The sequence below is a fragment of the Lepidochelys kempii genome, chromosome 10, assembly GCF_965140285.1.
Source record: "Lepidochelys kempii isolate rLepKem1 chromosome 10, rLepKem1.hap1, whole genome shotgun sequence".
NCBI lineage: Eukaryota > Metazoa > Chordata > Testudines > Cheloniidae > Lepidochelys > Lepidochelys kempii.
In genome coordinates this window covers 30,119,759-30,135,594 of record NC_136389.1, presented here as the reverse complement: position 1 = coordinate 30,135,594, position 15,836 = coordinate 30,119,759, and the positions used below count along the sequence as shown (strand labels likewise).

General features: G+C 47.7%; 1 protein-coding gene across 3 annotated transcripts in view; it reads left to right on the top strand.

Moving 5' to 3' along the window:
• The window catches only part of SEC14L5 (SEC14 like lipid binding 5), a 58,885-nt gene that overhangs the window by 11,597 nt on the left and 31,452 nt on the right, over positions 1 to 15,836 (top strand). The gene's annotated exons all lie outside the window — the stretch shown is intronic.

The following is a 15,836-nucleotide window of genomic DNA, read 5'->3' as shown; positions in this document are numbered from 1 at the left end:
CAGCACCATCACAGTCTAACTTAGCAGGATTGCCCTGATGCCAGATGCTAGTCAATAGGTTGCCTGCTAATACAGGACATTTGCCTCTAGACAAATCCATTGTAAGCTTGTTAGCAGAACTCCTGCAGGCTAGGGTTTGATGGCAGGGCTTTAGAGCTGTGCTCCGGCTCTGCTCCAGGCAAAAACCTGCAGCTCCACTGCTCCGGAGCTGCTCCACTCTCCAGCTCCGGGCTCCGCTCCAAAGCCCTGCTTGATGGGGTCTGTTTGCTCTGGTTTCAGGATGCTTTCTACTTGACACAACTGCTAGCTCCCTGGGGTTTGAAGACTTTGGGAATGAAAAGTGACATTTAGTCCTTTATATGCCTAATTAACTAAAACCTTGTGTCACCTCTGTAAAGGTATTAGGTACATTTTACAGATGGGGAAAATTTGAGGCACAGAGATGAAGTTACTTGTCCAAGGTCACGCAGCCCATGTGAGGCCCTTACTCTGTGTGGCCTTGTCTACCACAGGGAGTCTGTGGCAGAGCCAGGAGTGCAACTCAGATCTCCTGAGGCCCAGCGTCCTCACTCCGCCAGGCATAACGTGCTGTTACTGTGAAGGCTGAAGTCACAAAGATTCTAGAGACGCTGATGTTTGAATCTAGTGACAGTGGATCAGTCACGGTGCAGTATCCATTATCTTATTAGACGGATTTAAATGGAATGTTCCACTAGCGTGGGAGGCAGTGAGCATTTCACACAGATGCAGAGTGCTTAACTGTCACTGGGTGGCAGTTACGCATGGAGAGTGGGAGTAAAATGAAACAAGCTCACTCTTCAGCAAACGACTTTGCCATCACTTATGCTCATACTTACGCGTCCCCATAAGCCAAGCATTTTCATCCTCTTCGGTATTGGGATGCCCCAAAATGCTATGGGCATGTTTTCTGGAGTGCAATGATTCAGTACAGCGCTTCATGGTGGGTGAAGGATGATCTTGTGCTTGAGGCATTCGATTTGGAAGCAGGGGACCTGAGTTCAACTCCTAGTTCTATGACAGATCCCCTATGTGACCTTGGACTTCACATCTCTCTGCCTCAGTTCCCCATCTGTAAAATGGGGATGATAGTACTACCTGTCTATTCAGGCTGTGAGTGTTGTGGGGTAGGGAGTGTATGGACCGCACTTAGCACAATAGGGCCCCAATCCCAGCAGTGCCTAAAGGACTCAACCAGAGTAAATAACAATAATGATAATGGGATGTGTCTGGCTTTGATTTGTAACTCCTCGGTGCCCATGTGTATTCTGTTGTGGAGCGTAGATTTTTAAATAGCTTCGTATGTGCTTCAGGTCCTATTTAAGGGAGGTACATATTGGGGTGTAAACAGATTGACTGACTGTTTCTTTAAACTCTTCTGTATTATGCCTTCCCTGATCGCCGCCGCGGTTGTTGAAAGGTACATACAGTCCTCTGTCTGACCCGACAGCTCATTTGTCTTGTGCCAGGTGCTGTAGAGATGCATAGTAAGACAGTCTTAAGAGCTTACAATCTAACTCAATAAGATAAAGGGTGAGAGAAAGGGGTATAACATGCAAGCGTGGTGGTGACTAGGGAATGTCATGTTAGTTTAATGGGTTGGTTTGCAATAGAATGACAGGTTCAGTGCATCCATCCATAGGATCCATGGATCCCTCAATCCACCCCATATGGATACAACAATGGCTTATATTGTCTATATGACAAGACATGCAGACAGGAAGGGTATCTAGGTCAACTGCAGTCCAGTGTTTTATAAAGTTTACAATATTGATGCATCCTAGTATAAAGTTTGAGGAGTCCCTAACAGGTTAAAAGTGCAAGTCTAGATTATATCCCAGACCGGCAGAATCAGAATTGTAACAAAAAGGTATGTTACACACGCTTCTGCAGCCTCCATTTTCACGCTTGGATCCTGTTAGCAGGAGAGTATTCCCCCTGAGCAAGGAGAGCAATCTCTGTCTGAGCAGCTGGAATGCTGCAGCAGATGGGAGAGAGCTTTGCAGAGCAGCCGAAGAGATTGGATGGAGCTCTGAGTACAGCATCTCTGTAACTGAAGAAGTGCTGGAGAGGCACTGGCCTGCAGGTGCATGTTACCCACTCTGCCCTTGAATGTTTTGCGACTGACGCACAATGGCACTTGGCAGCGAGCAGACTGCGTGCCCACTGCTCCGAGGCTCCTTAGGAGCTGCCGTGACCTAGAGAGTGACGCAGTTTTCAGAGTGTGACTGACATGGCATTTCTGGCTGACGCTAGCCCAGAGTATCTGTGAGATGAGCAAGAGGCGGAAAAAGGGTTTCAAAATAACTGTCCCTGTACACTGACGGGAGCTGAGCAACACATACATGGCCCATGAAATTGCCTAGTATAGATCAGTGCAGTACTTACAAAATGGATATTACTATGGGAAACCAAGTCTTACTTTAATGGAATAATTAAAACTATAGAAATTGGTCTGCACTCAGAAGGCAATGGTCTTTTTACTTGGATACCTGTGTCCAGCAATGGTCCATATCAGATATTTTTATAGGAAGATGTCTCCTCTTCCACTTTCCAGCCTGCCCTGTTAGTTCCTGGATTATCCTTAATGTGACTGGCAGAAGCGAACAGGTCTCGAGATACTTTTCAGAGCCCACAAAAGTCCTGCTGTTTTACGACCTGCTTCAGTGTGACCTGATGGTTTGAGGCCACAGTACCATGTTGTGCTGATGCAGTACGAACAGCATGACATCCTAATGCCCAGGTTACTGTCATTGGACAGATACCAAAAATGTCAGCCCTGGTTAGACACGCTGTCTTAGCTGCCTTCGCTTGTCCAGTTTCTGTACCCCCTCCATTATTACACAGAGTGGGAGTGAGCAGCATCAGCCTGAGCAGACCGCCTCTGATGCATTCCTCTCTAGCTGGTGGTGTGGGATGGTTCTCATGTACTGAATATGAAGTGTTGGATAAATGCTCTTTGCTGCTGAGAGCAAATGAGAGCAGCTATTTGATTCATCCAAGGCTCTGAAACAGTTGCTGGTTGCATTTGTTTACTCTGGACTTTAATATGTGTATTTTTGGGAACATCAAAAAATTCTTTCCCTTAACTGCCTTCTGTTGTTGATGCTCAGTATGTGGTACTGAGGCAGTGTTGGGGCTGAGACCCCTGTTGGCTTAGAATTATTTCACTTGAATAGTTGGGAGGGACTGACCCCAGAACTACATTCCTTTTGGGTGGCTCTGCCCTAGAATTCATGTAAGTTTCCTTTCACTGAAGGAGTCCATACAGTGTGTTTCAGGCCCTAGACTCTTCCTTCAGTCATATCCTCTCTCTTCTTGCTTGCAGACACATCACCATGTACTGTAATGATGTGATCTCAAGCTGAGCAGGGTCATTGTAGGTCAGGACCTGGATGGGAAAGCTCTAAGGGTCACCAGAGCGGGGTGTCAGTTTTTCAGTGGACTTGTACTTTTATCAGTACTGAATCAATGCCTGGCATGGTGTTAGGGGGCACTGTGCTGTTGGAGATGTCCTTATTATTTGTATTCCAGTAGTGCCTAAAAACCTGCTTGGGCCCCACTATACTAGATACATTGTATATAAAGAGAAGATGGTCCCTGCCATGAAGATCTCAATTGACAAAGTAAAGTTGAGGACCCTGGGCACTTGTGGGTGTTACATATTTCAGGCAGAGCACTTTCGGTAAGAGTGTAAGTCTGTTAACCAGAGTGTCCTGGCCAAATTCCAATCTGGGTTATGTCCTGCCTACTTGAATTCCCACTGCAGCTTCTGGAAATGACTGGTTGAAACTGTCCTGTCTTGCAGGGAAGTGCACGTGCATCACACCCTTGTGCATTTTATTTGTAATAACTTGGATCAAACTTTTCATGGGTCTGTATGTGTCCAGTGGTACATCTGGCCTGCTCAGCTCCTATCCCCAAGAGCCCTGCTGCCCCTGGATGCTTTGCTTCACTACCTTCCTTCTCCAGGGTACCAGACTTTCCACAAAGTGGGACAAGGGAAATGTGTCCAACTAGCGATCGTTCCTGAGTGGAGCGTGGCTTCTGGCCCCACTGCTGAAGGGTTGTTTGCAGAGTCCAACATATCCTGGTGGTTGATCATGTCTGGATCTGTGTGGTGCTTCCTGGGGGTACCCAGGGTTAGGGAGGCACCTCACTACTGCCCACCCTTAGTGCGAGGAAGCCTTGTCTGTGCCTGGCATTCAGCTCCCCCACTCCACCAGCCAGGTGCAACACACACACTCCCCTCTAGGTTAGTAATGGGCACATTCAAGCCCTGTGAGCTCCTCCCTGGGCACTCGTGGTATTCACAGATTTGCTGCTCCCAAAGGACCAGTACATCCCAGCTTACCAGGTCCACTTCAGATCACTGCTCTCCTTAACTCGCATCTGTCTATAGTGAAATCCAGTATTAGTTTAACAAAGCTCAGAGATTCAAGTAGCAGCAAATAGAAGTGTTGGAAACAAATGGCTACATACAAAATAAAATCATAACCTGCATTTTAGAGCCTAGAGTTAATTAACAAGACACTCTCCTGTCTAACCCGGTATTGCTTGCCCAGAATCTTTGCAGTGCTTTACAGCCAGCTGACTGTGACCCTTCTCTTATGAAACATCCCCTGTATGCTGTCAGTTTACCTCCTTGGTGAAGGATTCTGTGTATCTCTGTGCACTTCAGGATATACCAGCCCAGCTCTTTGTCTTTATTCATACACAGGATACCCCCTGCGGTTTTTTACCCTGTTGATTTTTGCAGTCTGTCCTTGTGTACCTGTATTCAGTATGCAAATAGACATATCATGCACAAATGGCCAGACGGAGAGATGGGTTTCAGCTACCTCCTGCCTGAAGGGAACATCTCCAAGCTATGTCACCTGCTGGGGTCCTGCCTTAATGCCAAGACCTTAAGAGCATCATTTTTCTCCTCTAAACTCCTTAAATATTATCTGTACATATATTTCACAATGGTTATGATGAGCAGTGGGCTACTGGCTCTTGATGGAGACCTCTCATGCTGCTCTTTAGTGAACTGTTATGCAGATATCTGACCATGGGTGTCCCTGTACAACCTTAGGTGCTGCACCCCCTGTGTCCTCTGCCTGTTGGCATCAAGACGACCTTCAGTAGGTTTGTATTTAGGTAACAAATGAAGGCGAATACTGTAGCAGAATAGCCTGACTGGAATGGTGTTTCCTGTCGGGTGGGAGATGGAGCAGGTCCGTGATTTCCAGGATAAGTGGCATCCAGCTACAGTGCATGTCATGGTCCTGGAAGGTCTGCTGTGTTGCCCAGTTGTGGATGCATTGTAATAACCAGCTGGAGCTAACTGAATCGTTCCTTTCACCGAGTCTGCAGGAATGAGGCAGATCATTGGCTCCTGTCCAGAAGGCACTAACACTAGATCAGTGTTTATAGCTCTGGAGTCCAGTGGATCTCTTACTGGCAGTCTCTGGGCTGGAGTGGAAGTAATTTGCTCAGTCGCAGAAGGCTCTCACCTGTCTCCATAACTGCTTTGCATGTTTTTGGAGGGGCTTTTCCCTTGGTGGAGTCCTGACTCCTCCATACCTTCCCTCCACCCCCAACCCCACCCACGTTATCTCTTGTGTTACCCTTGGGTAGATAAGAGACAGAGTTCTCTTATGATGAATATCATGAAGATTCTTTATTCTGTCTGCTGGACACACATGGCCCTTGGTTAGCCTAGGAGACCAACCCTAGAGCCTGAGCTGCCATGTATCACCGCACAGGGTCTCCCTAAGTGCTGGCCTGGCTTAACCAGACACAGAAAGGACTGCTGGCTACAGTCCACTCTCTTTGAGCCTTGGATGGTGATTGACACAACATCTGAACCATAGGGTTAGAAGGGACCATACGGGTCATCTTGTTTAATGGCCTGCCAAGATGCAGGATTTGTTGTGGCTGAACCATCCAAGAGAAGTGACTGTCCAGCCTCCTTTTGAAAACCTCCAGTGAAGGAGCTTCCACCACCTCCCTAGGCAGTTTGTTCCATGAGGGAGGGTCACAGCTCTTTCTAGAGTCAGTCAAAATGTCTCTTCCCCCACCCTGCCTCCCCGCACCAGCTAGAAGTGGCTACTAAAGAGCAATGCAACACCCCTCCTCTCCTCTGGGGGGGGGGGAGATGCTGCTTTGGAGCTTTTCAGCCCCAAACTTGACAACATACCTTCTCTCCCCTCTTTCCCTCCCCCACCCCCTCCCCCCCCAGGTTCCTCTGCAGTGGAGGATTGCATTGAGCTAGAACACAACCTTGAGGAGTCATGGTAATTTGCACAATGGTAAATGTGACTCCACGTAGGAAGGGATACGTTGTGTTTTGATGTGGTGTCAGCTGGTCTCGGTTGGCTCTAAGGTGAACCCTACTGTTCACAGCCCATTCGCATGACACAGCGGTCTCTGTCTACGCTGAGTGCTTCACATCATGTTAGCTAGTGGGGCCCCTATAGGTTATGTTGTAATGCGAGGTAATTTTTCCAATGTGGATGAGCCTTCATGCGCTTGCTAGACCCCTAACTGGGTTTTACGTGCAGTGATTTGTCCTCCATTTTCTCCCATCTCGATCTGTGCACTTGGGCCTGTTGTTCTTTCACGCCACTGTCTGCAGACTGCCCCACTGTGGGAGCCACGTGACCACAGAACCACTCTGGAGCAGCATTTGTAAGATGTAGGCAAGCGCGATTCCTCTGAGCCCAACTGCCAGCTCTCCTTCACAAATAGCTGCCTGGGTAGGCAGGGGACTCCTTCAGCATGGTGCTGGAGGCAATGCAGGCAGAGAACAAGCAAGAAGGTTGGTGCCTCACCTCGTTTTACCCAGCCTGCTGAAGGAGCTTTCTCCTAACATGCAAGGTCCAAACCAGTCACTTCAGCGGTAATGTGTACTAGCGGGGAATTTGTGAAGCCTCTCTCTAGCCTTAGAGAAGTGACTGGCATGGGGAGAAAGCCAGAGCTGTTCTGGGAATCGTTATGTAACACTGTGCTGACTTACTGTATAATCCCCTTCAGTTTCCTTTCATGAGCCGAGAGGATAATGTTCCCCTCAAGGATATTCTGGTATGAGGCTGGATAACCTAATTCTGAGCGCTGCCTCTCCAGAGCACGCAGGAAGTACTCAGGACTCGGCAGGTTCTGGGCTGAAACGTCTGCACATGTACAGCAGAATTATGCTGGTGAGGTGTTTTATTGCTTGCTCTGCTTTGGTGCTTGGCCGTCTGTGCTGTTAGAGGCAGAAATATCCCAGTCCAGACTCCTGAGGCACATCTGTTGTGTAATCTGTTTCTAGGTCACTTGCCTGACGGGTTATGGAAACCCACAGAGGAGAAGCAGGAGGAGTTGTGTAAAGATCAGATGCCCTGGGCATGTGCTCACATTCTCTGGGGCATGGTGGATGGCAGAGGGTAGGCAGGAATGCATCGTCTACTCCCTTATCCTGTGGAGAGGGGATAGGTGAGAGGGGCACCCCAGATGTGGGGAATTGTACTGAGTCACCTGCACCTTCTCTCTAGACCTTTATCCTTTGAAAGGGTTTGGGGGAGGATATGGAGGCTGGAAGGTGAGGGATAGGAACAGAGTAGCTTGGGTGGTGTAAGGGAGGGGAATGCCCCCTCTTTTCAGAAGGATTGTGACTTTTTTTTTTTTAGAGTGTCATTTCCTTTACTGGAGAGAGATCTCTCTCGTGTGGCACTTTCTCACTCGGGGTCCCCCAAGGTTCTCCCAGCACTATAACTTGACCCGAGTTTGTAACCTGTCATGGTATGGCTGGCTGGAAACATGGCTACTCCTCTGGGAGCTAACCCTGTGTCTAGGTCTGGGACTGTAACCAGTTGATAACACTGTTTGGTGGCCCCCTTAACCATGCTTATGGAACCAGGCTGGCCACTCTCTTCCTCTGGCTGTGTGCACGTTGCTCCACGTGCTGGTGGTGGTGGTCTGTGTGTGGTGCATGCTGAGCTGGTCTGGGCTAGCAGAAGGGATCGTGCTGTCGTGCACGGAGACGCGCTTGGCAGTGCGGACTTTCAGCCATGGCTGACCCATGACTGGTGTGAGGCAAAATGCTGCTGTGCGCGTAACTCGGCCATATTGGTTGTATCCAGTCAGATGGGTGTCCCAATTTGGTTCCAAAAACACGGTAGTACTTAGGCCCGGTGTGCATGTTAGGGTTTGTGCTGCTATTTCCCACTGTGGCTGCAGCTCCGCTGTTGGTAGCGCTAGACAGGACTCCAGTCAGCCACAAGTGTGCTAAGCCCAGAGTTACCTACCCCTGCTCAGAGCAGGTCTACGCTGCTGGGAACACCGGTGGCCACTGATGGGGTGTCTGCACCGGTTCTGTCGCAGCTGCCACCACCAGTGAAGCTGCATTGATAGTATAGCCGTGCAAAAGCTGGTGCTATAATCTCTGAGGTAGACAAGGCCATAGAACAGGATAGGCCTGAAGTGACAACCATTGTAGACCCTCCTTTCAAGGGGAAGGGGTCTGTGTGCAGCCTAAGGAAAAGTCCTTTTGCTAACTGTTATGGTGAGATTGGCACTTGGCTAATTGGGTGTATTCAGGGGTTGGAGTTGCCCAGGCAGCTGCTGCAGCTGTTCAGATCAGGTGCTCGGGGATTTTCTCCTGATCTGGTAATAAGTCAGCCCTGGAGAGTGATTGTAGCAGGAAGAGGCAGTTCCACAGTCTGTGGCCTGGATTCTGGTGTGGAGCCTTGGCAGATTCAGGCTGTAGGATTTGCAGGAAGTGAAAGCTGGAGGTGAGCAATGCTTTGCTCAATGAGTGTTTGTCCCAAGTGGGTCACTCTGAAAGGAGGGGGATGGGATGACTGAATCGCTCATTGCTGTACGCACTTGAATCATGTTGGATTGCCTACAGACTCAAAAGGAACTTAGCTCTTGACTAGTCCAGTGCCTGCAGAGTCATGACTCCAAGGGGCTTCTTCCTTGGAAGAACTCAGGGAAGAGTTACTGCAGCAAGGAGCTGGAAGGGCAAATGCAAGCAGGTTAGCTTGTTCTAATACTATGGCTGGGAACCTGAACGGGACTTAATGTTATGTTTGGCTGTGCTGTTTTTCTGTTTTGCATCTTAAACTCCATGGAGTGATTGGGGGGGCGGGGAGTGGCAACTGCTGGTTAATGTCAAAACTCTTCCTCCTTTCCCCTTTTAGGGTTGTGATTACTGCCTGTTGGAGGAGAAATGTGCTGGTGGGTCTAGCTGCTGAGGGTGAAAGCTCAGCCTCACACTTGGCTTCTGCTTAGCAGCGCACCCCTGTATCTCTGCGGTGATGAAAGGGATACCAGAGTGGACAATAGTGCTTTATGGGGTTTACCAGAGCACTGTGGTGCAGCTCTCCAATGTCTCCTCCACGTGACCCACAGGCAGCTGCCACAACCTACTGTAGTTTGAGTTGCTGTTTGTGTAGAGAAGATTAGCAGAGAGCTTAAGGTTGACATGTAGAAGAGGAATCCTTCTTCAAACCAGGAGATAAAGCTTATTTAAGATGTGTGTTTGGGCTGTTATCTTAGTTATTCCATAGGGGCTGTGTGCCTACTTCTAACAGGAAGGAGTGACTCATTAGCAGTGAGTCATTAGTTAGTGGCTGCTGTTTCTAAGCTTGTTGTTACTGGGGTAACCTATTCCATTGTGGGGAAGGCAGAGCAGTAGTGGTCTTTACTCTAGGTTGCAGAGTGGACTCCTGGTACCAGATCTGTGCTTGAATTCAAGAAGCAATGTGTCTCCTTTGCTTTAAGATGTTTCATGTTTTTAGATTTCATAGCGATTAAACCAACCTTTTTCTTACTAAAGAGGCCGTATTTAGGCCAAATTTGACTATCTTTAGGCTTTGTGAAAATGAGCTTTTTACCAAACCTCTGGCCCAAGCAAAATGGCTTTGACCTTCCCAAGGAAACAGCTGGGCAGAGAACGGCTGCCCTGCAGCATTGCATAATGTACTTGGGCAGTACACTAGTGCTGAAGCAACACTGCCTAGAAATTTGGCCTATAAAGAAAATGAAATTGACTAGTCTTACTTCATTATTTTAGAACTTGACCGAGCAGCAATATGCGTAGCTGCCCTGTATGCCTCCTGCCCTGAAGGAGGCCCATGCTAGGGGAAGTACCAAAAATAAACAGCATCAGGAGTGAAAAGTAAACTGAATATCTTAAGATCCGTTCCAACAATCTGTATTGGTAACGTAGTTAGTGACAGGTTGATTTATACAGGGACCTAAATTGATAGTGTCCCTTTGTGTGAACTAGTGCTTCATCCCAATAGATGTGCTGGAAAGGTGTCTGTCGTCTTGATACCTGAAAGAAAACACATGTTCAGGGGCCTTTCCTAGAAAGAAACTGGCACTGGGCAATGTTTTGCAGTCTTTTGCCGCCTCCTGTTACTGTGTGACTTGTGTTCTCTGGGCTCTTTGCTGGAAGCAGTGGTTTAGTTCCTACTCCATCTCACCTCCTAGGAGGTAGTAGGGTAACCTAGCCTGGAGAGTCAGGATTGAGGACACCAGGACTGACTTCCAGGAGGAGATGTAAAACTGAGGAAATAAAGGAAAACGAAGGGCTGCTCCAATCTCTCAATTTAGGCAAATGCTGTGCATTACTGTACGCTTTCCCTGGCAATGCAGGTTGTTTTCTTGACTTAGACTTCTTTTGGACAGTGAAGCTAGACTATCAGTTTCACTTTCTCCCCAGCACCCAGTCCTGCACTAGCCCAGTGCAGCAGATTGCATTACCGACACTACAGAGGAAAGTTTTTTTTTTTAAAATTGTGGAAGTTCTAATTTTTTTTTAAACTTATGGCAACTTTTCTATTCCTATTCAGTTCTGTGAAGCACTTGAAGATCCTCTGCTGAAAGGCATTAAGTGAAGAGAATGGAGTAATACACCATGAAAAACCCATTCCCCCTCCCCACCCTCAAATTTAGCTCCATTACAAACCTCTAACCATGTCAAGTTTTACTACATGAATGCTTCACATGCCATCACCTCCAGACCTTGCCTCCTATGCATGGAACACCCCTACCCCAAGCTTATCTGCAAGGCCTCCCCTGAATTTTGTCCGTGTTTGAGTACCTCCTAATAACCCACTGCCATGCTGCTTATTGTGAATCAAGCTGATATGCATTCAAGTTGCTCTACTTGTCTGTCTGTCCTACAAGCTCCTTGGAGAGGAGGTTTTATGGAAAGTGCCTAGTATGGTGGTGGGTGCAACTGTAAATAAATGAACAAACAGGATCATGTACTGTACAAGGAGCTTATGACTCCTGCTGAAGTCCCTAGGGCAGACAAACTGAGGAAGATGGTGTGACGGGTTGGATCACAGAAACTGCCTTGGGAAGTGCCAGCTGATGTGCCAAGACTACTTCTGCCCCTGCTTTCCCCTGGCAGCTTGGGACTTCAGTGCCCTGCCTGGTTTGAGCCAGACCCACTAGCCTGCTGCAAACCCAGACCCAGGTCTGAACCACGTCCACTAACAGCTGTAGGCTTAATTGAAAGCAGCTTAAGAAGTGTTCCTGTCTTTAACACTCAGATGCCCAACTCCCAATAGGGTCCAAACCACAAACAAATCTGTTTTACCCTGTATAAAGCTTATAAATTGTTCGCCCTCTAAAACACAGAGAGAGATGCACAGCTGGTCGTCCCCCCCCGCCAGGTATTAATACATACTCTGAGTTAATAAGTAAAAAGTGATTTTATTAAATACAGAAAGTAGGGCTTAAGTGGTTCCAAGTAGTAACAGACAGAACGAAGTGAATTACCAACCAAAATAAAATAGAACACTCAAGTCTATATCTAATACAGTAAGAAAAATGAATACAGATAGAACCTCACCCTCAGAGGAGTTCAGTAAGCTTCCTTTTACAGACTAGTCTCCTTCTAGTCTGGGTCCAGCAATCACTCACACTCCTGTGGTTACTCTCCTTTGTTCCAATTTCTTTCAGGTATCCTTAGCCTCTCTACCCCATCTCTTGAGCCAGCTGAAGACAAAATGGAGGGGTTTCCTAGGGGTTTAAATAGACGGTCTCTTGTGAGTGGATACTTCTCCCTTCCCCTGTGTAGAATTCCAGCTACAGGATGGATTTTTGGAGTCGCATGTCCATGCATGACTCAGAACTTACAGGTAGCAGTCATGGTTCACATCCTCATGTCTTTGACGTCCTTGAACGTCCTCATGTAGGCTTCTTATGTGGATTGGAGCCTTCCAAGATCTGTTGTCCGTTAAGTGGTCAATCAAGATGCACTTAACTTGCAACTTCCTTTCTAAAGAAGCTGATCAAAAGCCTTACTAAAGCTGTTTAAAATCAAACAAGTACACAGCCAATATTCATAACTTCAAATACAAAAATGATACATGCATACAAATAGGATGAATAGACTCAGTAGATCATAACCTTTACTGAGATATGTTACATGGCATATGTAGCATAAAACATATTCCAGTTATGTCATATATACATAAGCTTATTTCTATAAAGCCTTATAGGGTGCACCGTCACAGGTGGAAAGGGTTCTTCCTGCACCAGTCTCATGGATCCCTTCGGACTTCTTTGCTGTTGGTGCAAATGGAGGCTGGACTCAGCTATACGTGGGCTACTGGGTTAAGTTGCCAGAAACTCCCAGTCAATAGAGAGCAAATATGATGGACTTGGAAGACTCTCTTGTGTCACACACAAGAGCAAGTTCCTTCAGCCAACCAACCACAGAAGGGAGATCAGCTCAGATGTCATTATGTGCACAGTGCAGCCTGCCTGGGGGCTGTCAATTACCAAAGCAGTGTGTACACCCGCAGCATCTGGGAGGCTGATTTCCCACTGCCCATGCTTGTGTGGCCTGCTGCTAGGAATAGCACCCGCCCTTAAAATAGCACAGGCTTCTGAGGACACATTCCAGCTCCCCTGCTCTTAGATCTCTGAATGGAATGGTATAAATTTCAGGCGGTCAGCAAGCTCAAATATCCAGAGTAGGAAGAGAGACTATCCTGCGTGGAATTCTGGCCTTCAGAGCTCGCATCCTTAACTCACCCTCTGTCTGTTAGCATGTTCATCAAGTCGTGTCCCCACATCCTGTGTTCGTCTCTGCAGATCTCCCCAGGTCTGTAAGGCCTTCCATTAAGGCCATTCTCTTTTGATGAAAGGATGTTTTAAAGCAAATTTAAAAGCTTCCCAGAGCGATTGGCTAATCACCAGTAGTCTAATCTCACCAACACGATAAACTGTCTTATTGGCCAAAGGCGTCTTATTGTTCAAGCCGCTTGATTTGCTACAGGTTTTCAAGCCTCACTGGAATATTCACAATGCCAGACAGTGCCAAAGGATGCTCCTAGATATCCGGTTTCCATGCTGCACTTTGTTCTAGGGTCACAGAGCTAGGCATGCATCCCTAATTACCTGTTTTCTGAAACCTGCCATTGTTAGCGTACCAATCTCTCTTACAGAAGAGGAGGATGGGGTTAACATTCCCTGCTTCCCCCACCCTTCTCCAAATTCATGACCTTCACTGTCCCAAGACCACTGGTTTCACCCTCTTGTCCCCTGGAGGAAAAAACCAACCTCCTCCTCCTCCTCCTCTCCCCCACCCCCAAATTTTTCCTGGAGCATTTAGGCAAGGGTTACTTCAGGCAGTTCAGCCCAGGCATTCCTTGGCATGAGATTCTCAACACTGGGCCAATGAAAGCTTCAAGCTACCCCTTGGGCCACCAGGGTGTGGTATTACTTGGCACCTGCCTTCATCATTTCTGACTTGTATAATATATTACATATGCTGTTAACACTCCTGCAAAGATACCAAAAACCCTATTATGACTTCACACCTCTGCAGACTAAGAGCATGGCCATAGGAGGTAGAAACTGGTACAGTAGCTAGAAAGTGACCAAAGTGCCGGCAAGGACACATGCTGCGCTGTCAGTCTGGCACTGGCATGGTTCAAAAGCCTAGCTGCAAATTACAAATATTGTCTGTTTGAGTATCACCAGGCCCCTCACACACACACACACACACACACCCCACCTACCTCTGAATTGCCCTACAACTCTTCAGCAGCTAGCTTGACAGAGAAGTCAAAAGTTCAGCCTTGCCTCAGCGAAGGCTTCAGACAGCCAAGCCTACAGGCTAAAGGCAGATGAACATGAACTGACCTGCTCTAGCAGTCAGCTGCAGTTCAGGTGTCCTTTGTGCCGCACAGTCACATGGCAAGTTTAAACCCCTGCAAACTCCTATAGAATTGGCGGATCCCTTGGGTTTTGCTGAAGGCTTTTGTCTTAAGATAAAGATGGACCAAGGAAGAACAGCAGCTAGTTCTTGACACCTGCTCCACTCTTTGCTCCTGGCACCTGCCCCTAGCTCGGGAGAACCTTTCTGATAAACTAGCATTAAAAATATTTACCGAGCAAGATGAAATTCAATAAATACAAGTGCAAAGTACTACGCTCAGGAAGGAAAAATCCAAAGCATACATAGAAACGGCAAATAACTGGGTAGGTGGGAGTACTGCTGAAGAGAACCTGGGATCACAAATTGAATGAGAGTCAACAATGTGATGCGGTTGCCCCCCCAAAAAAAGTACAAGGAAAAAAAGGTAATAGCATCCTGGGGTGTCATATAAGACACGGGAGGCACTTGTCCCGCTCTGCTCGGCCCTGGTGTGGCCTGAGCTGGAGTTCTGTTTCTAGTTCTAGGTGCCGCACTTTCAGAAGCATCTGGACAAGTTGGAGAGAGTCCGGCAAATGGCAACAAAAATAAAAGGTTTCAAAAACCTGACCTGTGAGGAAAGGTTAAAAAAACTGGGCAGGTTTAGTCTTGAGAAAAGACGACTCATGGGTGACCTCATAACAGTCTTCAAATTTGTTAAAGGCTGTTATACTGAGGAGGGTGATCAATTCTTCTCCATGTCCACTGAAGGCAGGCTAAGTAGTAATTTGGTTTAATCTGCAGCAAGGGCAATTTAGATTGGATATTAGGGAAAAAAATTCTAACTATAAAGTAGTTGTCCCCAAATGGTGGGGCATGTCCCCTTAGGGGGGCCTGGCATGGCATGGCAAGGCCTGGGCCAGCCCCCATGGGCGGGAGGGAAGAGCCACCCAGCTCCACTCTGTCCCCAGACAGAGCCCTGGCTCCAATCCCCTCCCGCCCCTAGCCTCAGCCATGGCCCCTGGCTGCGGCTCTGCTCCCGGTCCCAGCCCCACCTCCAGCCGTGGCTGCAGTCCTGCTCCCACCCCCCAGACCTGCCCACAGCTGTGGCTTACCCTTGGGATAAGGGTTGTGTGTGTGATGTGAAAAGTTTGGGGCTCACTGCTATGAAAGGTTAATTGAACTGTGTACTAGGCTTCCAAGGGAGGTTGTAGAATCCCCATCGGTGGAGGTTTTTAAGAACATGTTGGGCAAACAGTTGTCAGGGATGGCCACGGTTTACTTGGTCCTACCTCAGCTTGGGGGTGGACTAGATGACCTCTTGAGGTCCTTTCCAGCCTTGCATTTCTAGGGCACTTTACTCAGAGAGGCCCAAAGGGAGTGAATTTAATTCTTCTGAATTTACCTGTCTCCAGCCAGTGCTAATGTAGTGCAAGTATCACACAAACACTTCATTCTTTATCCCCTGTTATTGTGTTGCTGGGGCCATGCACAGCTATGCTAAGGCACTTCAATTCTAACTTGCAGCTGTTCTGGTTCTGGCCTCTTCAGAATGCTGTTCGGTCAGGCAATACTTTTGGGACATGCCCAAAATTGGGAAGAGGGAGGAAGGAGGATTGGAAGAGGATGGAAATTAATGTAATTGTCTTACTTCTGACCTTATAGGGTTGCACCTCTGGTCTCC